Source organism: Anser brachyrhynchus (assembly GCF_964034855.1).
Source record: "Anser brachyrhynchus genome assembly, chromosome: 7".
NCBI classification, from domain to species: Eukaryota; Metazoa; Chordata; class Aves; order Anseriformes; family Anatidae; genus Anser; species Anser brachyrhynchus.
The window spans coordinates 28,176,461-28,201,662 of record NC_137701.1 but is presented as its reverse complement, the minus strand read 5'-3'; the positions used below and the strand labels follow the sequence as shown (position 1 = coordinate 28,201,662).

Sequence of the window (25,202 nt, the reverse complement as noted above, 5' to 3'; positions counted from 1 at the left end):
AGTCTCTGGAAACTGATCTGGATGCAACACTCCCTGGGTTTTCTGAGGTGTGGAATCACCTGCTGCTCTGAGCACAGTGTACGAGCGAGGTGTTCCTGACTCCTACTGCTGACAGCAGCCTGACACACAGGTTTCTAAGGCTGAAATGAAATAAAATTAAAAAGGTCTTAATTTGGGGCAGCCACTCTGAGGCAGTTTGGGCTTGATTTTTCAGGGATGTGACAAGGCTACAGCTCTTGCTAGCTTTTTGCAGGGGGCTGCAGGAACTCCGCTTTTTGCAGCTGCCACTCCTGCATTTCTGAAATTAGGCAAGCTGAAAAATTAGATGCCCAAACTTGATGGTTGCTTTTTGAAATTTTGGGGTTTTATTATCCTGTCTCTAATTCCTAGCCTTATAAAATTGAGCATCCAGTTTCTTTGCCTTGTGCTACATTAGGCACTGTATCTAAAAAATCATCTGGGTGAGGTCCATACGCCCCTCTCTGAGGTGAATCGCTGTCTCTCTCTTGTCTCTTATAGACTTTGAGTTTGGTCCTGTAAATGCTAAGTCACTGTACTATTTTGTGGAGGGGAATCAATCTCTGGAGCTGGAGAATTTCTGTCCTCTAAAATATTCTAGCACAGGCAAAACCCCCGTGCTGGTGCCTGGAACTCCCACTGGTGTTAATGAGGGCTGCGTGAACAGGGTGACTGTCACGATGTGGTGCAACAGAGCGCTCGGTGGATTAACTCTGCATACATCATGTATTTCCACACATAACAGACACCTGCTCCAAAACTGCCAGGTCTCATGTCCTTTGCTTTGCTACTTGTGAGAGATGAAGTCAACAACCGAAATTAATTACTGCATTCTCCCTTCCATGGGAGAAGAGGGAAACCCCTCACTGAATGAATCCTTCTTAGTAATATTTTTTGTTTGGAGTGGTTCTAGTGTGAAAAGCGTTGAAAAGCATTTTGTGAAATGGATTAGGAATATAAATTTTTGTCTGAGAGGAAAGTCTCTTTCTGTTAATACTGGTGTCAGTCTGCAGAAACTCCCCTAAGGTCTGCAGATTTAATTCAGGCAACAACACAACTAAGGACACACTTGAACCTGGTTTTCCTGAAATCCTGATCAGGCCTAACTCATTCTCAGTATTTCTAAAAAAATCCATCTTTAGCTTTAGAATCAGCAGCTAAAAGACTTAGCAAAGGCCACTGATACTGCATGACAGATACAGAATATGAGGTAAAGACAACTCACCTGGTAATAAACACAGGGAGACTCTCCCTGCATACACTGGAATTTGGCCAGGAATTAGCAAACTCCTTCAGTGCAGAATACCACAGTAGCTTTCATTTGCTTGCACAGTCAGTGCCCTTGAACCAAAAGTTGCATTTACCTGGCTTCTTGTAATGTTAGGGACCAATTTTATTTGGGTAACTTCATTGATTTTAGGGGAATTGTTTCTGATTTGTACTAGAATAAGTGGGAGCAGATTTAGGTTCTTTAATGTTCTTCCAGTTTAGCTCTTGGAATAACTTATATTTCATTATTATGTGTTTATGTAATTAGTGCAATTATATCAAATTATATAATTGGTACAATTACTTGGACTCATGTAACCACTGCATATAGCATTCCATGCTGTAAAATCTTATACTCTTGAAAAAAAAAAAAAAAGTCAATATTACATGGGAATCTTAATTTGTTTTTAAATTCCAGTATCAAATTTAGGGCCTGACCACATGCAAGGAACTTCTGGTTCACATCAGTGGAACCTCTCTGAGCAGGCAGCTTGCAGCCTTCATCATAGATATTGGGTTTTTAATCTGATTTGGCCAATACTATTCAACAGAGGCCCTCCTTGAATGTGTGCAGCTCTAACCAGTCTTCCTTGTACAAAGCAGAGATGCCAAGTTTGTACAGAGATGCTGTATAACCTGAGAGATCTGTGAAGCCATCAGAGACATCAGATGTACACACAGCTTCCTTACACTTGATCAGTTTTACCATGTTTATGATCTGCTGCTGAGAATTTGAAGTCACTACTTCAGTTCATAGGCTCCCTCTTTTTGGTGCTGGATATTTTTTTTTTCTCTACTGTAATTTGTTTTCATGACACGTTGTTGTAAATGCATGGGAATGGAAGAGTTAGAGCCTAGTAATAAACTTGACACCGAAGGAGTCTCTTGTGGGCAGTGTCAAAGTAGAGACATCCAACAAAACAAAAAAAGAGGTCAAGAAGAAAACCCAAGAGGTGTATTGATTTCCTGGGTCACACATTGCCACCAAGGAGGACCCAAAACGAGAGCTATGGTTGCTGGGCACCTAATAGTCCTAATGAAGGGATGAGCCCTCCCAGGTGCCAAGCATTTCAAGCTCTTGCCTAGCACAAATGCAATCACTGAACCTAGCTGCAAAGCACCCAGACCCACACCTGAGGCTTGTCTCTACCTCAGGAGATCTCCACAGAGCCAGGGCAGTCACAGCTGAGCCTGCCCACTGCCTGATCTTGGAGAGAGCCCACCTCCCGGCTTGTCCTCCTGCGGACCGGCCTTTGAAATCAGACTGGAAGACGCAGCTGCGTCCCTAAAATGGCTGCGCTGTGGTAGACTGCAGTCGTGCTGCCTTCTCCCAGCTGGTAAGTGTGTTCAGTGCCTGTTATTTTTATCTTGAGCTTTTGCTTTGTTTTTGAGGATAATTGCACATTATTGCTGCAATATGTTATAATAAGTGCTACGAAGATGACTATTGTATCCAAGAGGAAAGAAGATGTGGCTGGGGAGCAAACTTAAACCTTTGTGTCAGCAAAACAAACACGCAGTGTTTGGGCTGCATCAGTCAAGTGGTACCAAAGTGGCATTTAGGTTTTGCCCATGCTGAGGCTGCAGGGTTGATCTTGTCCCTCTGTGCTCTGTTGGAAGGAGAGCAGCTTATGTTTGTCCTTCATAAGAGTTTGTTGTGAGCTACGGAGTGCCGCAGCCGCTGTGCTCTCCTGCGGCTGGAGCTCGGGTCCTGGTTTGTGCGGAGTGGGAGCTGGTCCTGGGCATTGCAGCGGGAACAGGTAGGAGAGGTAGATGCTGAAGCGCCATCTATTAAGGATAAAGGGGTGTAAATGCTGCCTGGAAACTGCTGGCTCCTGCTCCTGTGAGCTGGAGCAGACTGGGGGCTCCTGGACTTCTTGACCCTTCTGTCCTGTCTTCTGCTCGCTGCGTTTGCAGTTGTTGTGTTTTGGTCTCTTACGGCTCATTTTTAGGTCTGATTTTGGAACTGACCCACAGCTGTGGGGCTACAAGCTTTAAAAAAAACATAATAATAGTTCGGCACCTTAGTAAATTAAGGCCTCGGGCTCTTGTGAAAGGAAACAAACAGTCCTTATCTGTCTTAATGAGAGTCGTATATGTGTATTTTGTATCCAATTGTGTGAATTATCTCTAGCAGTGATACTTTGTAAGGCCGTGTAATTTATGAGGTGGTTATTGGTGATTCATAAGTATTTATTTATGTCTTATGTATTGTGTATGCTTGGCTTGATCTGGGTGGCATGTTTGCATGGGTGAGTACGCATTTTACGTGTAAACACAAAATGTAAGGCTTTCTCCAAGTGAATCACCTTCTACCGGGTTAATACCGCTATTAAAATGTATTTTGGGGATCCTGCTAATGGATCAAAGGTAATGTAATGTAACTAATCGCTATTTTGAGCAGATTTCTTGACTTCTGAGCACTGCACCCTTCTTGCATTACGTACAGGGTAGGTAGGTGCCCTTGTGATAGCAGAAGGGAAGGCAGTCTGTGCTCAGATGTGGCTGTGCTCTAGCCAGCTCCACATCCAAGAGAGCGCAGCAAACCACTTTTGCTCAACCCGTGTTTTGAAATTGTTCAGAAGCTGGCTTGGTCTTTAGCACAGTTCACAGCAACCTTGAGGCTGCCTTTAGGTCAGCTGCCAGGGGTCCCCAGCGCTGCTGTCAAAACTGAGAAATAGGCAGAATATCAATCACAGCACCCTGGTCGTGCGTCCTGCCTGGGCTGTGCTGCCTACACCAGGAGCTGCTGGGTGGCCCCTGGGCCTTGTAGATCCCACTAAGCCTCTGTGCCAGGTGTCTCTTCTTTGCCATGAGGTAGGCACACAGAAATCAAGCTGGCTGTTTATATTAGCAGCACACCGCAGTGGTGGAATCACGAAGGGAACAGTGTGTGACAGTGAACCAAGCCCTGCATTTCATGTTATGGGGGGGTTCTCCTTACGTTGTCCTCATCCCCCTCTGATAATTGCAGATGTGGAGCTTGGAGGACGTTACTTTTCCTGCTTGATGCAGTAACCCAGTTCAAGGAGATATGGTCTGGAAGCAGAGTTATGTTTAAGTTTTACCCCAAATGAAAGCTTTTCCTACTACATGTGCCACAAATAGACTTTTAATTATGGGAAGCACATGCTGTAAATGTACCCGGGATTTTATTCCATGCTCACTCTGTTGGGCTTGTGAATGTGCCAGCTCTTACAGTAGTTCTTCTTCAGCATCACCAGCTGCAGTCCACAATTACCAGATACAACAACAAAAGGAATGGTAAACCAGTCCACGTGCTGATGGCTGCCTGTTTTCTGTCTCTGCAAACTTTTTTTTGGTGACAGTATTGAACATTACAACAACTCAAATGTACTCTGTGATTTGCTAGGCTAAAAATATGTTAGTGTTAACGTAGGGCCAGATTCAGCTATTCACACCTGCAGAAAGTGGATTCAAAATCCTACCAAATTGGAATTCCCCTGTCAATTGCAGTCAGAAACAGGCTGCAAGACTGCGCAGAGCAAAGCTCGTAGTGCTTTTGGTGCAGTATCAGAGCCTAGCTGAAGATGCTGCAACTCTACTAGCTTCGGTTTGGTTGCACCCTTTTGCACCAGGTGTGAATTTATCCCGTTGGCTTGTAGACAAAAGCGTTGCTTTAGATCAGTCAGCAGTTGGGCTCCTGGTATTGTGCGCTCTGTATCTCTGTAGCTGGTGATAACAGCTATTGTTCTTTTTTGCAATATGTTCACGGCATCAGGCGTTATGACTCATGTCATAATACCATTGTGAGCCGTTTGTTTAATAATACAGCATCCGTATCGTGTCATTCGAGCAGTGTTCTTAATTCTTTCTATTATTAAGTTCTGTTTGGAAGTGTTTATACTTGTAATTTAGCTTTTCAGATTCTCACTGGGCGTAAGCTGGTCTAAGAGGAAAAGGTTTGTAAGCACATCTGAAAGACTCTGATAAATCACTTAGTGGCCATGCCTGCACAGAAGTGTATTTGTATAAGGTTTATTTATTTATTTATTTTTGGTTAGCAATAAACAGGGATACAGGCTTCTTCAACAGCTGGAAACAAAATGAAAATGCTGATGCTACTTCCCTCACCCCCGCTCTTGTAGGATTAGTTAGATTTAAACATTGGTGATATCTTTCACCTTGACAAAGCAGGATGCTGGAAAAAGGTGACTTGGCTTTTTCCTGTCAACCAATTTACTAATTTGTCAGGGTGGTTGTTCTTCTAGGTAGGGGTGTATCTACTTCCAGTCTAGAAATCTTTGAAGTTACTTGTGCATCTCTGTCACTGTTCAGAAAATGAAGAGCTTCCTTGGTCTTATTTTCTGTCCACTGGCAGGATCCAGCACTAGATTTTCTATCAAAGCTGTTGGAGTATGAACCCTTAGCCTACAAACAATTTGGGGTCAGGGAACACCTGAAAAGTTTTCTGGTGCTGTTTTGTTGTTGTTAGGTTTTTCTGTCTGATCTGCTTGGCTTTGGGCGATGTGGTATAGTGACAAACTGGAGGTGTCTTTCTGGAAATCAGAAGAGTTTGGGAACAAATGTAGCTCTGTTCTATCCTACCAGGGTGTCTGCAATGACCCTGTATTGGGGCTCTGAGTAAATCTTGCTATAATTGATAGAAACAGCTTTAAAAGAAAAGCAAAACAGATCATGAAGGGAAGAAAGAGCTGATAAAGCTTCCAGCATCAAGAGTGTGCATGTTGAAACACTCTCTAATTATATATTTATCCAATCCAGTTAATACTACAGAGCTTGCAAAAAAAAGCCCCATAATTAGGGGTTATGAAAATGTCTACATAGCAATAATATGGGACCTAAATATAGCATCTTTCCTCCTGAAGCACTTTGCATCATTTGAGAACCATGGACTTGATTCACAGCTGGCACTCACAGGTGCAACCTTATTGATTTTGATGGAATAGTGCCATTTTTTATCAGGGATGAGTTTTGTCACAAATGGAAGTTTTGCCTATCCTATGAGCTTGTAGGGCTACCCATCGCAGTAGTAGCTGCATATCTTTCACGCCAAATTAGCTGGTGATAGCAAAACCTCGAGCAGACTCCATAGAGTCTCTGTGCATCTTCCCTCTCAGGCTGCAGAAATCTTTGCTCAAGCTAAACTCACTTGTACTGTATGTTTTGGGGATGGGGAGGGGAAAAAAACAACAGTTGATAGATGTGTAGAATGCTTTATAGGTGGGTAAAAGTGTCTGTGGCTATTGGTCCTCACTCTGAGAGGACACCTGGAAGCTCACACACATGTTCCTAAATGTAGCAGCACCTGAATTGTATCTCAGTCATGGTACCTATCATTGATGGGATAAAAGAGTAGTGCTGTATGGGAACTTATAACTGAACTTGGGTCAGCTTTGTTCATTTAAAAATTTTAAGTGAACTTTGTCCAAACTGGAGCTTGGCCAAGTCACCAGGGTGGAGGCTAACATCAGAAAGCACCGCTAGACTGCACAGTATCAGGAAAGACCCTGGAGATTTCGGTCTGCTTCTCTGCTGACTCACAGATCTGCTATAAAATTAAGGACAAGCCTTTTTGCTACATTCATATTGCCTGTAACAGGGGAAAGATAGTGTTTCCTGAGTGTGAAGTGAAAGGGTCATGCTGGGAGTTCAGAAGGAGGGGAAAGAGAGATAGTGGCAAGTATATGTGAAATGCATGACTACCTTGAATGCCACAAGCAGTTCTGGACTGCTCATCCCAAACACAGCAGAGCTTGGAATAATTGAGAGAAAGGATAAGAAATGGTGATCTGAATGGCTTCCACATAAGGAAAGGTCAAGTTGGCTGAGATTCCTTGGCCTGAAGAAGAGGTGGTTTTGGTGGGGTAGGACCCCACCAAAAGTAGTGGGGAAAGAGTGGGTAGGATTTTTTTCTTTCTTTTCTGTGGCAATATGTGATTTAAGGTCATTAAAAAATATAGGAAAAGCCAGGCTTAGCACAGAAAGAGATGTTTTCTGCGCAACTGGTAGCGGAGGTGAGGAATTTGCTGCCAAGGTTTGCTGTGGAGGCTAAAAGCTTGTTAGGGTTTAAAAGATGGCTGGACAAGTTTGTGTGAAGAAATGTATGGAAGATTACTAAGTAGTTAGAAACCACATTTGGCTTAGGAAATTCCTTGATCTGAAAACAGCTGATGGCTAGCAGAAACGCGAGGGAAATAGCATAAGTGGTTGCCTTGCTTCTGCTGTGTTCTGGGCATCTGACCATTACAGGAGACCTGGTGCTGGGCTCGGTGGACCAGTACGGCCGTTCTTCTGCTTATACTTGATGTGGCACCGCTGCTACGCAGGGTGCTGCAGCAGGTGGACACGAGCCGTTGCTCCAGAAGTGTTGCATGCACCAGTTCCCCTCCGCTCTCAACTGGAGGACTTGGTCTCCTGTTGCCTGTGAAGGTCTGGGTTCAGATCCTCCATGAAAAGCATCTGGATGGGCTTTTGCACTGGAATACAGCTTAATATGAATGGAGGGGAGAGGCTGTGTGATACTGAAAATCAGCCCTGTTTCCTGTAATAACTGATTTTCCTTCGAGGCCTCTTCTCTGAAGCTTTACAAGACAGACCCTGCATAGATTCAGAGCTCTGAAAGGATCGAGGAGCTGTAAAGTCTTATTGTGAAAGAGAATAAATTATATTGAGCAACTCCTACACACACACATACAGGAGAAAAAATTTCACCTCCTCCCATAATATCAGATTGTTGATATTCCCCACATAGAACTGTAGGGAATAAACAAATGCATTCATTAACATTTACCCAGTAAGGTGAACTGAGGACAGAATATCAGTCCAGATAGCCAGGCTTATCCCTGAATTTCCTGGATTTTATGGGGTTTAAGTCTGACTCTGAACAGGTCTTAAGGGCATTTTCTTGGTGGATTAGAAGGGTCTGTGTTTGGACAGTCCCATCTACAGTACCTACGGGACTGTGCAAAACCCTAGTTTTACTATTTGTATCTGTTTTAAAATCCTGCTATTCATTTGCCTGAGTCAAACAGCTTTCAAAATGGAATTAGAGTTGGGTACATAGGATGAGGAAAGTACACATCTGGAAAGAGCTCAGAAGACTCAACCAACGTTTCACAGACAATGTTGGAAAACAAACAAAAACCCCTCTAAAAATGTGGCCTGCAGATGGGTCTTTATATTCTCTTCCCCCATTATTTTAATGGGGAAAATTCATCCTTAACAGAAAGGCATTCAGCACAGTAACAGCAGGAAAATGACTCAAGGGGAGTCATTTTCAAGGATGTCTTTCCGCCTGGGTTGGAGCACACCTTCTGTGCTGAGAGACCCTGTTCCTCTCGTGGTGGCTGCGGCGTTGGAAATGCCATCACCTTTGGCGGTGTCTTGCGCCCGATGCGGCTTCGGGGTTGCCGGGGCGTTTCTCCAACAGCGTGCGGCTCTCCCGTGGGCTTGTCCAATTTGCCACAGGAAGCGTCGCGTGGCTCGGGCAGCCAATCCCAGCTCCAAAGATGGAGTGCTTGTCGCAAGCTCATGCCAAGCCATCTGTAAGATTTGTCAGATAAATGTGACTAGCGAAGTGGCACTCATGAGCAGATGAAGGGAAATTCCCTAGGGGATTCTTTATTCGCTCGTCATTAGCAGGAGAGGCAGTGGGAAAACTCATTGTTCAGCTGTTCAGAGTGCCGGCGAGCGCTTGACACCGAATAATCTTTAACTGGAGAGGGAGGTCTGACGTGTCTTGGGCAGCCCAGATGCTGTGCTGGAGGCAGAGCATCGTGTTCTGCATGTGGGGCTTGCCTTGGTGGAGGATAAGGATATCTGAGCTCCTCGGTCTTGTATTTCACCTCAAAACCACTTCTCCTCCCTGGGGTAACCTTATTCAAAGTGAGCGGAGGCATGGAGCAGCCTACAGTTTCGTGGCTGCTGTTTACCTCCGTGTATCCCTGATTTTTAAATGGAAAATGAAATCGGCCCCTGCTGTGGGGAGGTATTGCCTGCTTGCTAGGTGAATCCTGCCCGTGGGCTCTCTGGTGGCAGCTCTGCAGCGAGGACCACGTCTCGCTTTGCTCGAGTCATGAAGCTGACTTAGATATGGTGACTCACAGAGCAATCTTACTGAGTCTCTGTCCTCAAAGACGAACAGGAGCTCTGCCATTCGGTGTGTGTGTGAGAGCTAAAGTGGGCCCACAGTCCGTGCTGACGAGGAACAGCTCACCAGTCTCGTGTTTTCCACAGAACACCTTCGGTGCAGCTCACTTTGCTGAACCAAAGGGTTTTTTTTAGTCCCGTAAATGAATAATTCAAGCTCCCATTACTACCTTCTCCAGGCACGGTGCTTTAGGCAAAGCCCTTGGTTGTTCTCTTTTTTATTTTTGTGGTGAGACATGGAGGTTTTGTGTCATCTCCTTCTACGTGCTGACAAGGGCATGTGTGGGTATCTGCAGGCACAGGATATTCTGCTGTCGTTGCTATCAGCCCTATTACTCATTCAAATTCCCCTTATGCTTAGCTTTAAACTGGAGCTTGGGAATTAATTCAATGTCATCATCTTGAAAGCAACAATGTACTGGTTGTGCTGGCTGGGGTTTTATCCTCCCAGGGAGGATTGGGGTGAGAGGACTGGGCTGGCATTTGGCGAACTGGAGAGAGGGGCTTGCAGTCTTCCCAGTTTCCCAGACTCTGTGATGGGCTCAAGACCAGTACAGGTCCCATTCTTCATGGAGCTTGATGTGGAGAGCTGATGGGACACAGGAACAGGTTTTCTCCCACTGATTCCCACGAGGCCATTCATCCACAAGAACTGCTGGTGTAGGGTACTGTGGAAAAAAAAATCTGTTATCTCCCATCACTTGTTCACATGGGTCAAGATCAAAACCAAACCAACCTGTCCAGAAAACTACTGTCCTAAATCCCCGTTTAGCAGCTTCAGTATGTGGGCAGATTTTCAGAAGCTGAACCTTTCTGCAGGTCCACTAAACTTGAGGGAGACGTGAAGCAATATCTGATTTCAGATGGTAGCACGTGAAATGTAAGCAGTATCAGTGAATCTTTATCAGCAAACAGGTCACTTGCCAGATGCAGCAGTTTTCGTCAGTGAAAAGGTATTTTGAATTTGGGTTGAAAGCACTGGATAGCTGGGAAAAATACGGATATTCCATCAACAGCTCCAGATCTTGCTTCAGCTTTCATGTAAATAGGTGAACTGCTGCTGACTCCAATACAATGTTGCTTGCTCACATGAGACCAATCTTTTTTTATACAGGGAAAAAGTCATGTCACAAGATATCTTTGATGTTTTAATGTGCCCTGGCATATCGATGGATACATCCAGTGGAGAAGAACAATCTGGGACACTTGGTCTGCATTTGTGCTTTGCTGGAGATTTGCTATGTAACCTCGAGCAAATCTATTAATCTCCCAGTACCTCAATTCCCCAAATGCAAAATGGAGATAATAAAACATAACTCCCTTAGCAGGGTAAACACATTAAAAAAATGCACTTAAAAGCAGTTGGGTACTAGATTAATGGAGACCTATATCTTGTGGGGAAGATTTGTTGTATTATAAATAATACATCTTCACAATTATTCCATTTAGTCTGCCTTGAAGCCTTCAAAGACATACCACGCAAATGTTTACTGGCAGTGTGTTTCCCCCCTTTTATTGGCCAACAACATGTTTAGACCAGACTTTGCTGTGGCAAAGTATTTCAGCACATTACACATGGCAAATGACTCTTTTACTGTAAAAGTAGACTTTTTTTTAAAGAACACCCCAAATAATGCTGTACTCAGCAAAAGCCTGTGCACCTGGAATAGCTGTCTCTGAGCAGTTTTTCCTCGCAAAAATGCGCAGAGTGCTTCAGCCTGGAGCTCTTGACTGAAATGGAGGATGGAGGGAATCTGGTGGGTACCAAGGACAAACTCTCTAAGGGTGAGTTAACTTTGCAGACCACCTGAAAGAACTTGGGTATGCCTCAAGTCAGTGAAGCAATGCTGGTGCCAAGACGTCCCAGACAAAAAGGCCAGTGTTGCAGAGCGTGGCTGAATTACCTAGGGTACCAAGTGGGGGTCTGGGGGACTCCCCCTCCAACCTGAGTGCACAGGAGCTATTCAAGCCGTTAGACCACCCACTGCTTTAGCAGTGTTACTTAGCTTCCCTGGACTCTGTAATTACTCTTGTCACATTACTGAGGATAACACAGAAATATTGCAAGCATTTGCCTTGAACTTGGAGAGTTGAGGCTTATGCAAAGGGAGGGGGAAAGGGCTACACAGAAACTAAAAGGAAGGGTGTGATTCTTTTCCCACTTGCGCTTGTTTTACGCTGGCTTTGCCTCTGCCGGAGTAATTCCTCTGTGACATTGATGTAATGGGTTCAGAAGCAGGCCTGAAATGTGTGTGGAAACATGTTTACCTGCCTAAAAGAGGTGTGTATGAGGGTATTTTGAGGAAAGCAGGAGCCTGGAATTTAGTGCAGGTAAGAATGTTATTTTCTTTTTGTACAGTAAAATGCTAGTGCCATTTGGACGAGTGAAAGCTTTATTTCTGTGGTCAGAGTATCAAATAGAGAACAGCATTTGCTCACATACCTTTCCTCTGGGGATTTTCCTCCAGAACTTCTGATGGCAGAGGTGAGTTGCCATACTCTGCAGGCTGCAGGACCTGGGGAGCTGGGATGGGGGGCTTGCTGGCGTGTGAGCCCTTTCGTGCTCTCGCCTCTGGGAATGGAGAAAAATGTAATAAACATCTGGTAATTCTGGTGACAGATCATCCCAGATCTGGTTCTGCTGCACAGCTCAAGAGGTCTCGTAGCCAGCTACGAAGGGTTGGGTATCGGGATGATTTGCATTTAACCCCTGCCCTGCAGCACAGGGACTATTGAATTGATGGCTTTCCTGGTGTCTGCTGCTTTGACCATAATGCAATGTTTTTGGGTGGAAGGCACCAAGGAAGAACAGCAGTGGCACAAATATACAAAAAATGCAAAGAAGAATCCCTTGAGACCAAGAGGTAGCCTTGCAGATGGGTTTCAGTGTCAAGCACTAGCGCCTGACAGTCCTCCTGATTTTGATGCTAACACAAAACCACAGCAATGTTTATTTTAATCTCTGGCAAACATCTATGCATTGGGTAAGAACGAAAAGTTGATCTCATGCTTGGGAGGAGCTTGGAAGAGTGAGTACGTGCTACTCGGCCGTACTCCTGGCTGTGCTGGCCAGTTGCTCCAGTAGGTGATGCTGGGCACAGCGGGAGCGCTTGCGGCCTCTTGCAGCGAGCCCAGCTCTGAGCCTGTTGGCAGCCTGGTCTGTGGGCTGCACGGGCTGCGTTAGAGCAACCTGTCAGAGCCAGCAGGCTGGGGCTGGGTTCTCTCTGACCTCTGGATGGGGTGCTATCACTGCGAAGGTAGCCTCAGCTTGCGGGTACCCATGTGTGCTGCTGGGATGGTGCTTCTGCTGGTAGTGCTTATTAAAGTCTATCCCACTGCAAAGCCAAGGCAGCCTAAGACTTGTCCTCTAACAAAGGCAAGAGGAACGCTTGTGTTATTTATGCAGTCCTTTGTGGAGAGGCCTGTGGACAAGTGACTAGGTAGGCACAGGTACCCCAAGCCTGGGGAATTATCTCCCGTTGGTGGTAAACTGCTGGACAAGTTTTTTTAGTTTGTTTTTGTATTGTCTAGCTGCTGCTATGTAAGTGTTTTGGTGTTTTTTTTCCCCTTTATATCTTGGATATTATATCTTGGATATCTTACTGTGTCTTGATGCCTACAGGTTAACAAAATCTCTTTTAATGGAAAATATTACAAATTATTCTGGATGTTCCTTTGATGATATTGTGCCTGTATTTTCTACTGCAGCTGAGATTGCTTCCATTAGTAGTGCCTCATGCTTTCCCCAGGCAAATCACTTACAAATATGTGTTGATTTTAACTGTTTAAGATGTGTAACCATATAATGCAGGATCATTTATCATCCTATCTTGTCTTCATCTGTTACCTAAACTAGACTAGTAGGCAACAAAGAAAAAAGTGGCAACACCAATCTCCTACGTGTCACTGTATGTATGTATAGCACCTAGCACAGTTGGGAGTATATATTATCGACATTGCTATGGTGTGAAGGGACCTTATTGCTCCAGGCACTGCACAGGCAGACAACAAAATATGGTGCCTTCCCAAAGAGCTTGCAAACAAAATGTATTTAATGATCAATTGATCTTTGCAGCAAAATCCTGTAGGAAGACCAGTGGAGCAAAACTGCATGTATTAAATGATGGAAGAAATACTACGGTAATGGCACACTCCTGCTGAAAGTATAAGATGCCCATGTTATGCTTTTACTTATGCAGAGGATCTGTGAAGGCTTTTTTTTTTTCAGATTATTTGGGAATAGTCTGCAAGGACCAGATAGTGCAAGTAAGAGGGCCTAAAATGATGAAGTTAAGGTCTAGCTGAAGGCCAATGGATCATACAGGAAAGATGGCCCAAATGTGATTGGAAATGGGTAGTAAGGATCACTTCAAATGAAACTAAAAGGGCATTTCTACCTACGCTGAGCAGCCTTATGCATAAAAACAAGTGAGCTAGATGTTAAGACTTTGGTGTAGCAGAGGCTGGTGGGGAAGTTGCAGTACTGGATTGCAGGGTCTCAGAGCAGTTGAGGGCAGAAAGGACCTCTGGAGGTCATCTGGCCAAACTTGCCTCAAGCAGGGCCACCCAGAGCAGGCAATCTGGGTGTGTATCTTGGCCATCACCCTGCAGCAGGAAGGAGAGACAGTGATGTCCCAGGTAATCCACAGAAACTAGAACTACATTGTATTTGGGGCTGTTGTCTTTGGGAATAAACTGGTGCTGTGTCACGTGAAAAAATGGGTAGGGGGAGACTGGACAAATGTGTCAAACTCACAGAAAGTCTGAAATTGTGGGAAGTAAGGCTTGTTTACATTTGGAGGACAAAAGCTGGCCTTAGGGGAAAATGGCAAAGCAAAAGACTAAGTATGGAGACAAACAAAATATCCCAGCCACGCTGATCTAGGCAGGCAGCCTCAGGAGAACAGGTAGTGGATGTGACCAGCATGCAAGGAAAGGAGGGTGATGGAGGTATAACTACTGCAAAGAGACTGAGTTAATGCAGAAAACACAGCTTGCAATTAAATCAAATTAAATATTTGATTTTTTTTTTTCTCACATACTTTACATACAGCTTTTTTGGGGGTTGTAAAATATTTTTGGAAGATATTGTTGAGAACGAATAGTAATTTCAATAGGCAGGGAAACGGTTCAACATGTCTGGTGATGATTATTAACTGTCTGTTTCATGGCAGGATTTGGAGAAGAGCTGTAAAAGCTGAACCTGCATATCTCATTTTCACATGAATATGTGAATTTATTCATATGAATGGGACAGAGCTTAACACTTAAACAGGGGTAGAAAGTGGAGAATGGATACCAAAAAATGCAGATGAAATAGATTCAATATGAATCAAATGGATTCAGATGTGAAATCTGCAAACACAATCTACTGCAGTGTAAATCGGGTTTATTTCAAGTTCCCAAGTTTGAACCGCACCTGAAAGAGCTTAGCCTAAATAGAAATATGCATCTGTATAAAGCTTCTTGCCAGAGTTTAAAAATTAATCTTGGGTTAAATTAGTGCAGCTTTAGTTCTAACCAGAGATGTATGTTAGAGTGGAAACGGAGTTCAGATTTCTGGACTTGCAGCAGAGCACACGTACCACAAACTCAGCTCTCACAGTATGAAAGTCATGGCAGTAATGAGGGATGCAGAGCACAGTGGCATAGGATGGTGTTAATTTTTTTGCTCTTTGTCATGGGATATCCTACCGTAAGAACTGCAGATGGGGTCGGGGTGCAAGAGAAGATTGTCTTTAGCCCTTGGAGTGCAGGAGCCTGGTGGTGAAGTATTTATGTAGGCCTTTGGGGAACTGAGCTTTCAATACCTTGCAGATTGTTGGTCTATAAACGGAAGAGTTTCCCTGTCATTCTTTCCTTTCCTCCGCTCATGGCGTGGAACAGCGTGACTGGAAACATCACCTGCATCTGTGAGCTGCTTTTTTTCCTCCCCTCCAGGCTGTGGAGGCTCAGATCTTTCTACTGCAAAGCAGGGAGCTGATAATTCTCTGCAGGGTCATCCAAGCTGCTGAAGAGCCAGACTTTGGCTGCTCCCTCAGTTCCCATGAGTGCAGGTGCCCATTCTTCTTGCTTTAGGGGATGCTCTATTTGCACAGCCTTAATCAGCAGCATGTTATGGTTTTGGCCACTGCAGTTTATGATGGTGACATAGTATATTTATTTTTAATGTGGAATTGGCCCGTGCCTGATTGAACAATATACAAATAAAAGATATGGAAATCAAAACTGGTTTGGCTTGCAGGCCAGCACAGACAAGAATAACAATAATAATAATAAAAAAAAAAGAACAGCTGAACAATTCCAGCAGGTAATTCTCAGTCTTTGGTGGGTGCTTAATTAAACTTCCCAATGTAAGAGAAAGGAGAGAGTAAGGCTTTTCCTAGTAGTATTGCTTGCATTTTGGGAATGATGATTACAACTTGGAAGCATTAATTCTCATACAAGATGTTCTTCATTGACATTCTGTTTTTGTGAATATTAAAATCTTTATCATCTGGTCAACAACTCCTGGTATTCATTTCAGGAAAAAAGCTGGTATTTTCATATTGTTCTGTAGATGGGGATTACAGTGTGACTGTAGGATGGTGGAACAGTATAGAGCAAGAACATGAACAATATAGGAAGCCTTATGCAGTCCTCTGCTGCAGTCAATCCTGCTCCAAACTTCAGGGAAGTAAAAGGGTCACAACAGCCACTTTCTCAGGTCTGACCCTGCTGTAAAGCCTCTGAGAAGGAATAAGTATCTTGCTATTTTGTGCTATGTGGGCAGGCTGCTTTCGGTATCTATCTCAGGGAAAGATTTCACTTGATGACAGAATTATTATTAAATCCTGTATTTGGTTGCTGGGAGTTACCCCAGGCTTGAAATTCACTAGATAATAGGCTTTAAGTCGCTGATAAAATAACTAAATTTGCATATATTATGTATGAAATAAATGGCATAAACAAAGTGAATCTCTTGTAAATGATTTAAAGACCTCTTTTGCTTTACTTTTTGAAACAAGTGGAAAATGAAACATCTCCCAGCACTTGGCTGGGCACAATGACATCATGCATCTCAAAGGGCTTAACTGCAGCAAAGCGTAGTCCAACTGCTCCCCCTGTGCTGGGGTGAAGAGGAGCTTCCGAGGTCCCACAGTAGGGACAGCACCCATGGGATACTCCAGGGATCCTGAACTGAAAGCTGCTCGAGGCACAAATATGGAATGAATAGAATCACACTTTCATTTTCATACTAGTTTTCTGTCTCAAAGATGCCTAATAATGCAACCTAGTTGGAGTATTGAGATTCTCCACACCTTCCAAGGGTGTGTGTGGGGGGAACAGACGTAAGGGTATTAATGATATTAGCTGTAGCAGAGGGCAACTATCTTCCCTGATATTCTTTCCATTACACAAATAATTTTTCTGAGTGTCTTTAGGCAGGATTAAGAAGTCTGATGTAAAAGAGCAAGGAAGATATGGATATTTTGATTATGTCTTTCCTGCTTTTACTACCACCCAAGATAAAATTTTAACAGTAAATTTATCTCTGTTATGTCTTCCTTCTAAGTCAGCATTGGTCTGTGCTTCAGACTGTCCAGCATTTGATAATCCCCATTTAAGACAAAGCTCCAGTTAGGGTCTGACTATAATAGCTGTCAAGGTGTAAAACACGCAGCTTCTGTGCAAGCACTGTTTAATTGGCAAGTAATTCATGGTGTAGGCCTTCAGCAGCGATCGCGAGTCGGGCTGATAACATGGGAAATCACTACAGTGAACACTGAGCAATCATTAGCTTTCAAAAACAGTCTTGCAAGCAGCGTCTCTTGCTAGTGGAGAGCGTGTGTTGGGGAGGAAGGCTCTGGCCCAGCTAAATCCATTGCAGAATTAAAACAAATTCTCAGGAAAAATGATTAGATGTTTTGTTTTTCCAGGATTTGCTGTAATGGATTTTGTCTCAGAATAGAAAATGGAGGTCATATTGAGAAAAGGAAAATGTTTTTCTTTTATGTGGTCAAAAGTGGAAACCTTCCAAATTTGGGAGAATAAAGTAATAAATCTGCAGCCACCTAGAATTATGTGGTGTTACAAGTGAAGACAGCTCTAAACTTCATTCCTGCAACAGGAATGAAACTCTTTGGGTTCCCCTACCTCAAATCCACCCCTGCCTGAGCTCATTTCTGTTGGCCTTTTGTTGCACCAGCTGCCCAAGATGGAGCTGATCACCCTGAGCCCCTGCCTTCAAGGACATTGCTGCATGCGGCGGGCATTTTTGGTATTACACCATGATCTTTATGAACAGGTATTGCCTGTGTAGTAATTAATGTTTGGGACGGTCAAATTCAGAGGTTGCACAGGACTGGGTGGCACCTCTTGGGCTCCCAAGTCCTTGGTTGTGGCCGGCAATGTATCAATTGAATATATCAATATCAGTTGAACTCAAGGAGGGAGTTGGTATCAAAATCAGTCTGGCTTTTGGGCTCTCTTGCTCTTGGGTGCTGCTCAGGTGTCTGATGGGTGAAGCAGTGGCTGCTTGCCTTGGTGAGGTCCCTCGTTGGCACCGTGCTGGGGCCCAGGAGAGCACCTTCGCTCTTTGGCAGCCTCTCTGCTTCTTTCTCTTGTATCCTTAAGACTGTCAGTTCATGGTTTTGGTCTTTTTGTTGTTGTTGTTTTTGTCCCCAACCCCACTCGGGGATTTTCTACCCATTTTCTGTGTTGCCAAGTGGTTCTGTGTTGTAGCTTGTTAACTGCCAGTGTGTTGGTGTTACATGTGGTAAAAAAACAACAAGTGTAGCTGGCATCATAGTATCACCTCCGCAAAAGAAAAAGATGTGAAATCCCACCAAATCCACCCCAGAAGCTCCCAGACCACCCACCGCTCCTGCGGGGACAGTCCAGGACAGGAGCCCTAATTGATAGGATTGATTAGGGATGCCTCACAGCGAGGGGCCGAGCTTCTGGCTGCGCCCTGAATGTCGTGTGGGGCCTTTAAACGTGGACACGAAACGTTGTCACTGGAAACTGTGGGAAGCAGGGCTCTCCAGAGAGCAAAGCAGGTAAGGAGGGTGGAAAGCAAGCTGGCATTATAGGGGAGGAAGGGGGATGCTCGAGAGAGGGAGAGACACCCAAAAGGGGGGGAGGCTGTCCTCGGCGGGGAGCAGAAGCCTGCGGAGGAGAGCAGGCCTGGAGGAGGAGTGAGGGGGAGGTGGGGTGAGCGGGGCCCAGCCTGGCAGGCGGTGGATGTGCCAGAGCCTCGGGTTTGTCGTTTGCACCTCGGTCACGTGCGTGGGAAACGTTGCTGCTGTTGTAGCCGGGTACTGCTCGCTGCGCGTGGGTGCAAATGGCAAGGCGAGATGTGGGACGGAGCCGAGCTGGGCCCAGCTGCTTCTGTTTATGCTCCGCGGGAGGGAGGCAGGCGTGCGGAGCGACTGTGGTGCGTTGAAAGTCAGCTGGGGGCTGGTGTCCACGGCGAGCCTGACAGGGGCCTGGGACAGCCCCAAGCCCTCATGCCGGGGCTGCTGCCCCTCTCAGACCCACAGTCCTGTCCCAGCGCCCAGCCGTGGGTTTCGTTTGGTTTGCGCTTCGATGCCCGCTCTCATCCCCAGCCGTTCAACCCTCATCCCTCCTTGCTCTGCTCTGCAGACCTGGCAGAGTTCGGATTTACCTTCCTCCTTTCCGTCTTGAAAACAATAGTAAAATTCCTGAAAAGGGGGTGAGCGTGTACATGCTTGCAGGTGCGTTTGGGGAAGGAGGCAACTGAAACTGAGAAGCAGTGGCGAAGGGAGGGCCGCCAGGGCCCGGCTGAGCTCCTTGGCACAGTGCAGGGCGACGGCCCTCTGCTCGTGACAGTGGGTGGAATTACCTTGCGAAGGCTGATTTCTCTCTGGCTCATTTTTCAAGCCTTTCTCTGTATCCCTGAGGACCAGAAACCTTTGAGAGAACAAAACAAAACATCCATCCCACGTAGTCAGTGGTGGCAGGAGCTGGGATCTGAAGATGGTGCTGGTGGTGTCATGACAGGAGCATGGTGCACCTTGGACAGATGTGCAAGAAAAGGGGGAGAGACCCAATCTCTCTTGGTTCTCCACCTCTGTTTCAAATTTGAATAGGACACGTGGCTCCTGACACGTTGTCTAACCAGCTTGGTTTTATGTGCTACTTCAGTCAGGAAATTAATCAGGAAAAAAAGATAAGGGAACATTATGCTATTCAGAATAAATCGCCGCGTTACACAATGCTGCTCCCATTGCCTAGGTAGAGCTGTTTAAGAAAATGGGCTGGCTTGAGGGCTTCCTTCTGATTGTCTAATTAAACTTCCAACCTTTGCAATTATGAAAATAACTGTGTGGTTAGAATTACTTGTATATGCTATAGGTAACTCCAGAATTAGCTAGAAAGAGACTAAGACGTTTACCTTGAGATCTTATTCTGAGATCTCACTTTTTACACACTTTGTGCTACTCTGCATTGAAATAACATCTCTGGAAGGGAAAAAAAAAAACCACACCAAAAACTAATAAAACTAATAAATGTAACTACTGTGATGGCTGAAGCTAGTGGTCCATTTATTGCAACATCCCATTTGCAGCAATGCTCAGCTGAAAAATGCTTCTGAGGAAAGTGGAAGAAAACTGATAAGACACAAAGCAGTTAGGTTTTTGTAGCCCCAACAGTTAGCCTTTGCTTTAAAATCTTTCCTTCAAACATAGCCAAGCAATCGGAACAACGCCTTGTGGCAGCGAGTTCCCCTGGTTAACTGTGCTCAGAATTAAGGCTTTCTTTTAATTATTTTTCATGTTCTCTGACCTGCACACGTACATCTTCTGCAATTAGATGTGAAGGTAAACACGTAGAATTTTAAGTCTGGGAACATAATGGCTATTACTCACATTATGTATGACTTTAATACCAGAAATTAAACTATGACTCCCAAATAGTGTTCTTTCTTTCACTTCGGTCAAAGTCAACAAACTTCCCTTGTATGACTGTGGGACAGACACCACTGTCTTCTGCTAGACCTATTACTTTTGGAAGCGGCTGACTGTCTGATGTCCTGGAGTGAAATCCTCCTCAGGTGAACACAATGACTCCATCTTTCACAGTATGCCTGTGCACTATGCAAGTGGCATGCTCTGCCTGCTATTATCATGGAGGTTTTCATTGTGGTAAGGCTATGGATGCAAACATTAAAAATCTCTTATTTCAGAGAATTGTCACTTCTTTCTTAACCCCCTGGTTCATCTCTGTGGATGAGTTTCCTGATGAAGGACAGGTTGCAGAGGCTGTGTTGCCCTCTGGTACAACAGAAATGGACGTCATGCCACCCAGAGTGATTATTAGTCTGTTAGTGCTTTATCCTCATCTTTTGTTGATGTAAGTGAGCACATCCCTTTGTTAGCTTGCTTGTGCCTTATAATGTCATCCTTTCTTATCCCATTTTATCTGATCCTCCTTATAAAAACAGTGACGTGAGGCACAGCTGGATGCACTCTGAGAAATGTGCTGCCGCCTGAGCGCTACCTGTTAGCGTGCTCGGAGGGGAGTGCTGAGCTGAAGAATAGAAGATGTCTTTTGTGATTGATCTGTCGAGCGGGTTTGATAGCGCGGAAAAAGTAGTAGGTGTTGTACGTACAGAAACGTTCGGGCTTGGACTCTGTTTTCAGTCTGAAATATGAAGTGTGGTTGAAATTTGAAGGGAGAGAGGGACTTTGCATAAGCAAGCGGTAAGAGCAGCTGAGCGGCTTGTCTGGTGTGTTTGAGTGATTTTTTTTCGGTTTCTAATGGCGCTGGTTGCAGTGGGGACTGCAGTGTGGTAGCCCGTGGAGGTACTGACAGAAGCAGGGATCTGGTGGTGAAGGTGCGATACATGTGGTATTCAGCCATCACTCAATGCTTCACATTCTTGTGAGAAATCTGCTTTAATCTGGGTCTGGTTCCAACTGGCAGTGCATAACAACAAGGCTTTCCAGCCTTCTCCTCCCCCGGGGTTTCAGTCCTTAAAGATGCAGGTTCTGATAGCATGTTTTTCTTTCCAAGCCAAAATTTCATTTAAAGAAATTGACAAGCACTTATACCCAGCAAAATATTTAACCTCACTGCCAGGCTGGAATTAGCCTTTGAGTTGCTTTCTGCTATTTCATGGTTAGCAGCTCTACAGTGCTCAGAAAACGGCATAGCTGCTCTTCTCCTGTTCTCTGTGCATCCAGGAGCTCCATGAGGTCACCCTCTCATCACTGGAGGTTTTCCAAGATCTCTCCCACAAGATGGCAGATTCTTCTCTGCTCTTTCCCCTCCCTGTAACTTAAAGGCCACCTTTCGGTGAGGTCCCAGGAGGGAAGCGGTAAGGGGCCGCAGCCTCATGGGACCCTTGCTTTCTTCTGTCGTGATGTGCAGCTGTCACGGAGTGCTGGTGGTTGTCAGGACCTGTTCTGTGCTTGAGCAGGGCTGCGTGTGGATCAGCATATGCCTTCTCTGGTTTGCTTCAGGGTGACCTTTATTGTTTTGACACCATTTTTCATATATCTGGTGGACTGAAGATAATGTAGACAAGTGACTATGTGTCCAGATGCGTGCTCTATCCCAAACTGTTTATGCCCCCAGCCACCAAAGTGGCCTGGTGTCAGAGTTGATCGTGTGAAGTGTATGGTATTGGGTAAAAATAGGTTTGATCTATAAAGTCAATTTCTCAGCCTCAGAATCTTTAAATGAGGCTATCTCAGGGAAAACCACTTTCTTTCTAGCCATAGCAACCAACGCAGGCTCGCTTTGCTCCAAAAGGCCAGTTTTTCATGTCCTTTTGCAGCTGATATGGTCTGTAGTTTTTGCACTACAGAGAAGCCTTGGCAGTTCTCTTGATGGCTTTTAATTTTTTTTTGTGGCCAATATAAAATAACTTTTGCCCTTCCCTGAAGACTTCTGAATTACCACTGACTTTCATAAGTCCTTAATGTATTTCTCTGTGGCACTGTAAGGAGTGGGATCTTGGTATCTTTTAGTGAAACCCTGCCTCCTAGTACCACAGATCTGACCATAGGAGCAAGGTGGTCCTGTGCTGGTAGCTTTGGGCAGACCTGGTGGCAGTAACGCCAGCCATCGCAGCCCAGGCTACCTGAGGCAGGTGGGATCAGTTTCTGGGAGGTTTTTCTGGACTCCTTTGCTCAGAGCCTTGCATAGTGGAGCTACAGCAAGCATCGCAGGGCTCCAGCTGCCTTGCCTTGTGAGCAAAGGCAATGAGTATGGCTCCTGATGTCATGCGTCAGCGGCTCTCCAGCTGGGCTCTGACAGCAAAGGATTTTGGTATTTTGCTGTTTGAAAATTACACCACCTCTCAGTTCTTTGCTGGGTTGGGACCTAAAAATCAGGTGAGGTTGTAATGGGCTGGCTTTCTAGGCAGAGACTCACAGGTGACCTCTGTGCAGTCCTCGTGAGCCTCTAAATAAATTATTCCTGCATATGCTGCTTGGTTTTCTCCAAAGAGAAATCATAGGCATCAGCTGTCTAAAGCACACTCGATTTAAGTTATTTTTTTCCATTTACTTTAATCATATTCTCAACCCATTTAGCAAACAGACAAATGTGTAATGCTTGGGGCAGACCCAGTTCGCCTGTGGGAGAAATAGTAATTTTAAATAAAAACAGTATGATTTTTTTTCTTTTTGGAGGTGATGAAGACCCGCAATTCTGATTGACTAGTTCACCAATAGATAAAAATCAAAATATCATCAAACTTATCTATTTACAAATTGTCCAGGAGCAGATTGTGAAATTGTCAGGTTTGTCATGTAAAGTTATTCACTAATTTCTTCAGGGAATAATTAGATCATTAGACAAATATGCCATAGGCAATCTGTGTGGGAACTTGTGTAATTAACCAATCCAAAATGAGTGATAAATTATATATCGGTAATTTTCACACTTAGCAATTTAAGATGTGTTAAGTAGTTTTGTCATCAAGTTAAGGAACAGAAACAATACATTGTGACTTATATAACTAATTAGCATTCCCAATTTTACAAACACAAACAATTTGGAATTTACCTTGGGCGACAGTTTGCTCATGTGAGGTAGGAGAATATTCATGAGCGTAGAACTTTGCACTCACTTTTTGCAAATGCTTGAACGTTAAAGAGGTCATAAATCTGGTTAATCAGAAATTTGCCTTTCAATTCTAACAAATGTTCGTGGTATGTTACTAAGGGGGAAAAAAAAATCTATTTTCTTTCCCTGTTACTGGCTCAGATTCTTGGGGGGGGTGGGAGAGAAAAATCCCTCTTGACAGCACTTACCGAATCAGAATCATGTACTGAGGAATGGGCCCGTGCATGTTTTGTAAGGTACTGGGTGATTCCTTTGTTCACCAAACTGCTCGATTTATGGTGCAATGTCAAATTATGACTTTCCCTGTAAAATGGACTACGGAGGGGTTAGGCTGGGAACTGAGAATATAGGAATTTGGGAGGGTTAAATGGAGAATGCATGGAAGTTATCAGGAGAGGTTAAACTGTTGCCACAGGGAGAAAGGGGCACGAGCCTGGTTACTGCATGGAAAGGCTGCAATCGGTGTGGCGTAGGAGAGGTTTCACACCATAAGGTAGAGGTTTGGGATGAGTGTCAAAGAAAAAGCCTCTAGATGATGCAGTCTGTAAAAGACCTTGGTATAGCCACTTAAAGTGGGATGTGCAGTGCTAGACAGGGGAAAACAAAGAATCTTGCTGAAGGTTAATACATATTTTAAACATGCACCTATATATGCACATGTACTATGCAAAGGAAGATCAAGCAGATGCCTTAATGGGCTTCTTGCAAAGCTGTGTTTGAGGTCCACAAATCTTGCAAGTCCTCTCGTCCTTCTGCAAGTCTCTTGTCCTCTCCTTCTCTGCAGCATCTTTTAGGTACAAAGTGAGCTCATCGGTATAATATTAGGTCAAGCACTATGCAACACTATGTATATATAACAAGGCTGTGGTGTGTGCAATCCAGGGCTACTGATGATATCAAGGTCTCTGGGAAGAACAAGCAGCTGTCTGTTTTTATACATTATGCTGATACTACAGGAACTGTGAATGGTCTCTGGTTTGCTCAGAACACATAATTAAACACAGACAAATCAGTGATACTGTCCACTTGCATCAAACTGCCAAAAAAAAACCAAAACAAAACAAAAAAAAAACAAAAAAAAACACGACCACACCTGACTTGAACCTTTTAAAGATCAGTGGATTGGATTCTTTTTTTCAGCTTGAAAAAGACGTGTGTGTGTGCCAGGATGCTTTTAGAATGAAAAATGTCATATACAGCCCATTAAAAATAAAATTAAAAAAAAAATCCACTGCACCACTGGAGAGTCAGCAGAGGGAGTGTGAGTTAGGAAGCCCCTCTTTCAATATCTGAATGGCTGCAGCGCAGAAAGAGGGGAAGTAAACAAAGACACGAGCTAGAATTGTGGGAAAGAAATAGACCTAAAATAAAGTTTTGGTGGTAAAATTAAGGTGACAGCAGCAACGCCCCTTGATGAAGGTTGTGATACCACTGCCCTTGGAGGCATATAAGCTTTATTGAAGAAGTGCTACAAAGTGTAATAACTTCTCTTGAGGCTGCCTAAGCACTTCCAACTTCTGTGATTTTAATTATTATTCTCGTAATATTTTGTGTTCACGCCCTCCAGTCCATCAAATCATACTTACATTAAAATCTTTGCTTTTTTACATTTTGACTTGTTAGTTTCTGCGGAAATGTTATGGAGTATTGGTTATGGAGTTGAGCTTAAATTGTGATCTGAGTGCATTTTATGTGTGAAA

General features: G+C 44.3%; 1 protein-coding gene across 1 annotated transcript in view; it reads left to right on the top strand.

Annotated features, from left to right (window-relative positions):
• The first annotated feature begins 2,397 nt into the window (after window positions 1–2,397).
• The window catches only part of GLI2 (GLI family zinc finger 2), a 399,847-nt gene continuing 377,042 nt past the window's right edge, over window positions 2,398–25,202 (top strand). Inside the window, exon 1 of the mRNA XM_080600269.1 lies at window positions 2,398–2,624. The gene's annotated coding sequence lies outside the window, so the exon portion shown is untranslated. The remainder of the gene's footprint in view (window positions 2,625–25,202) is intronic.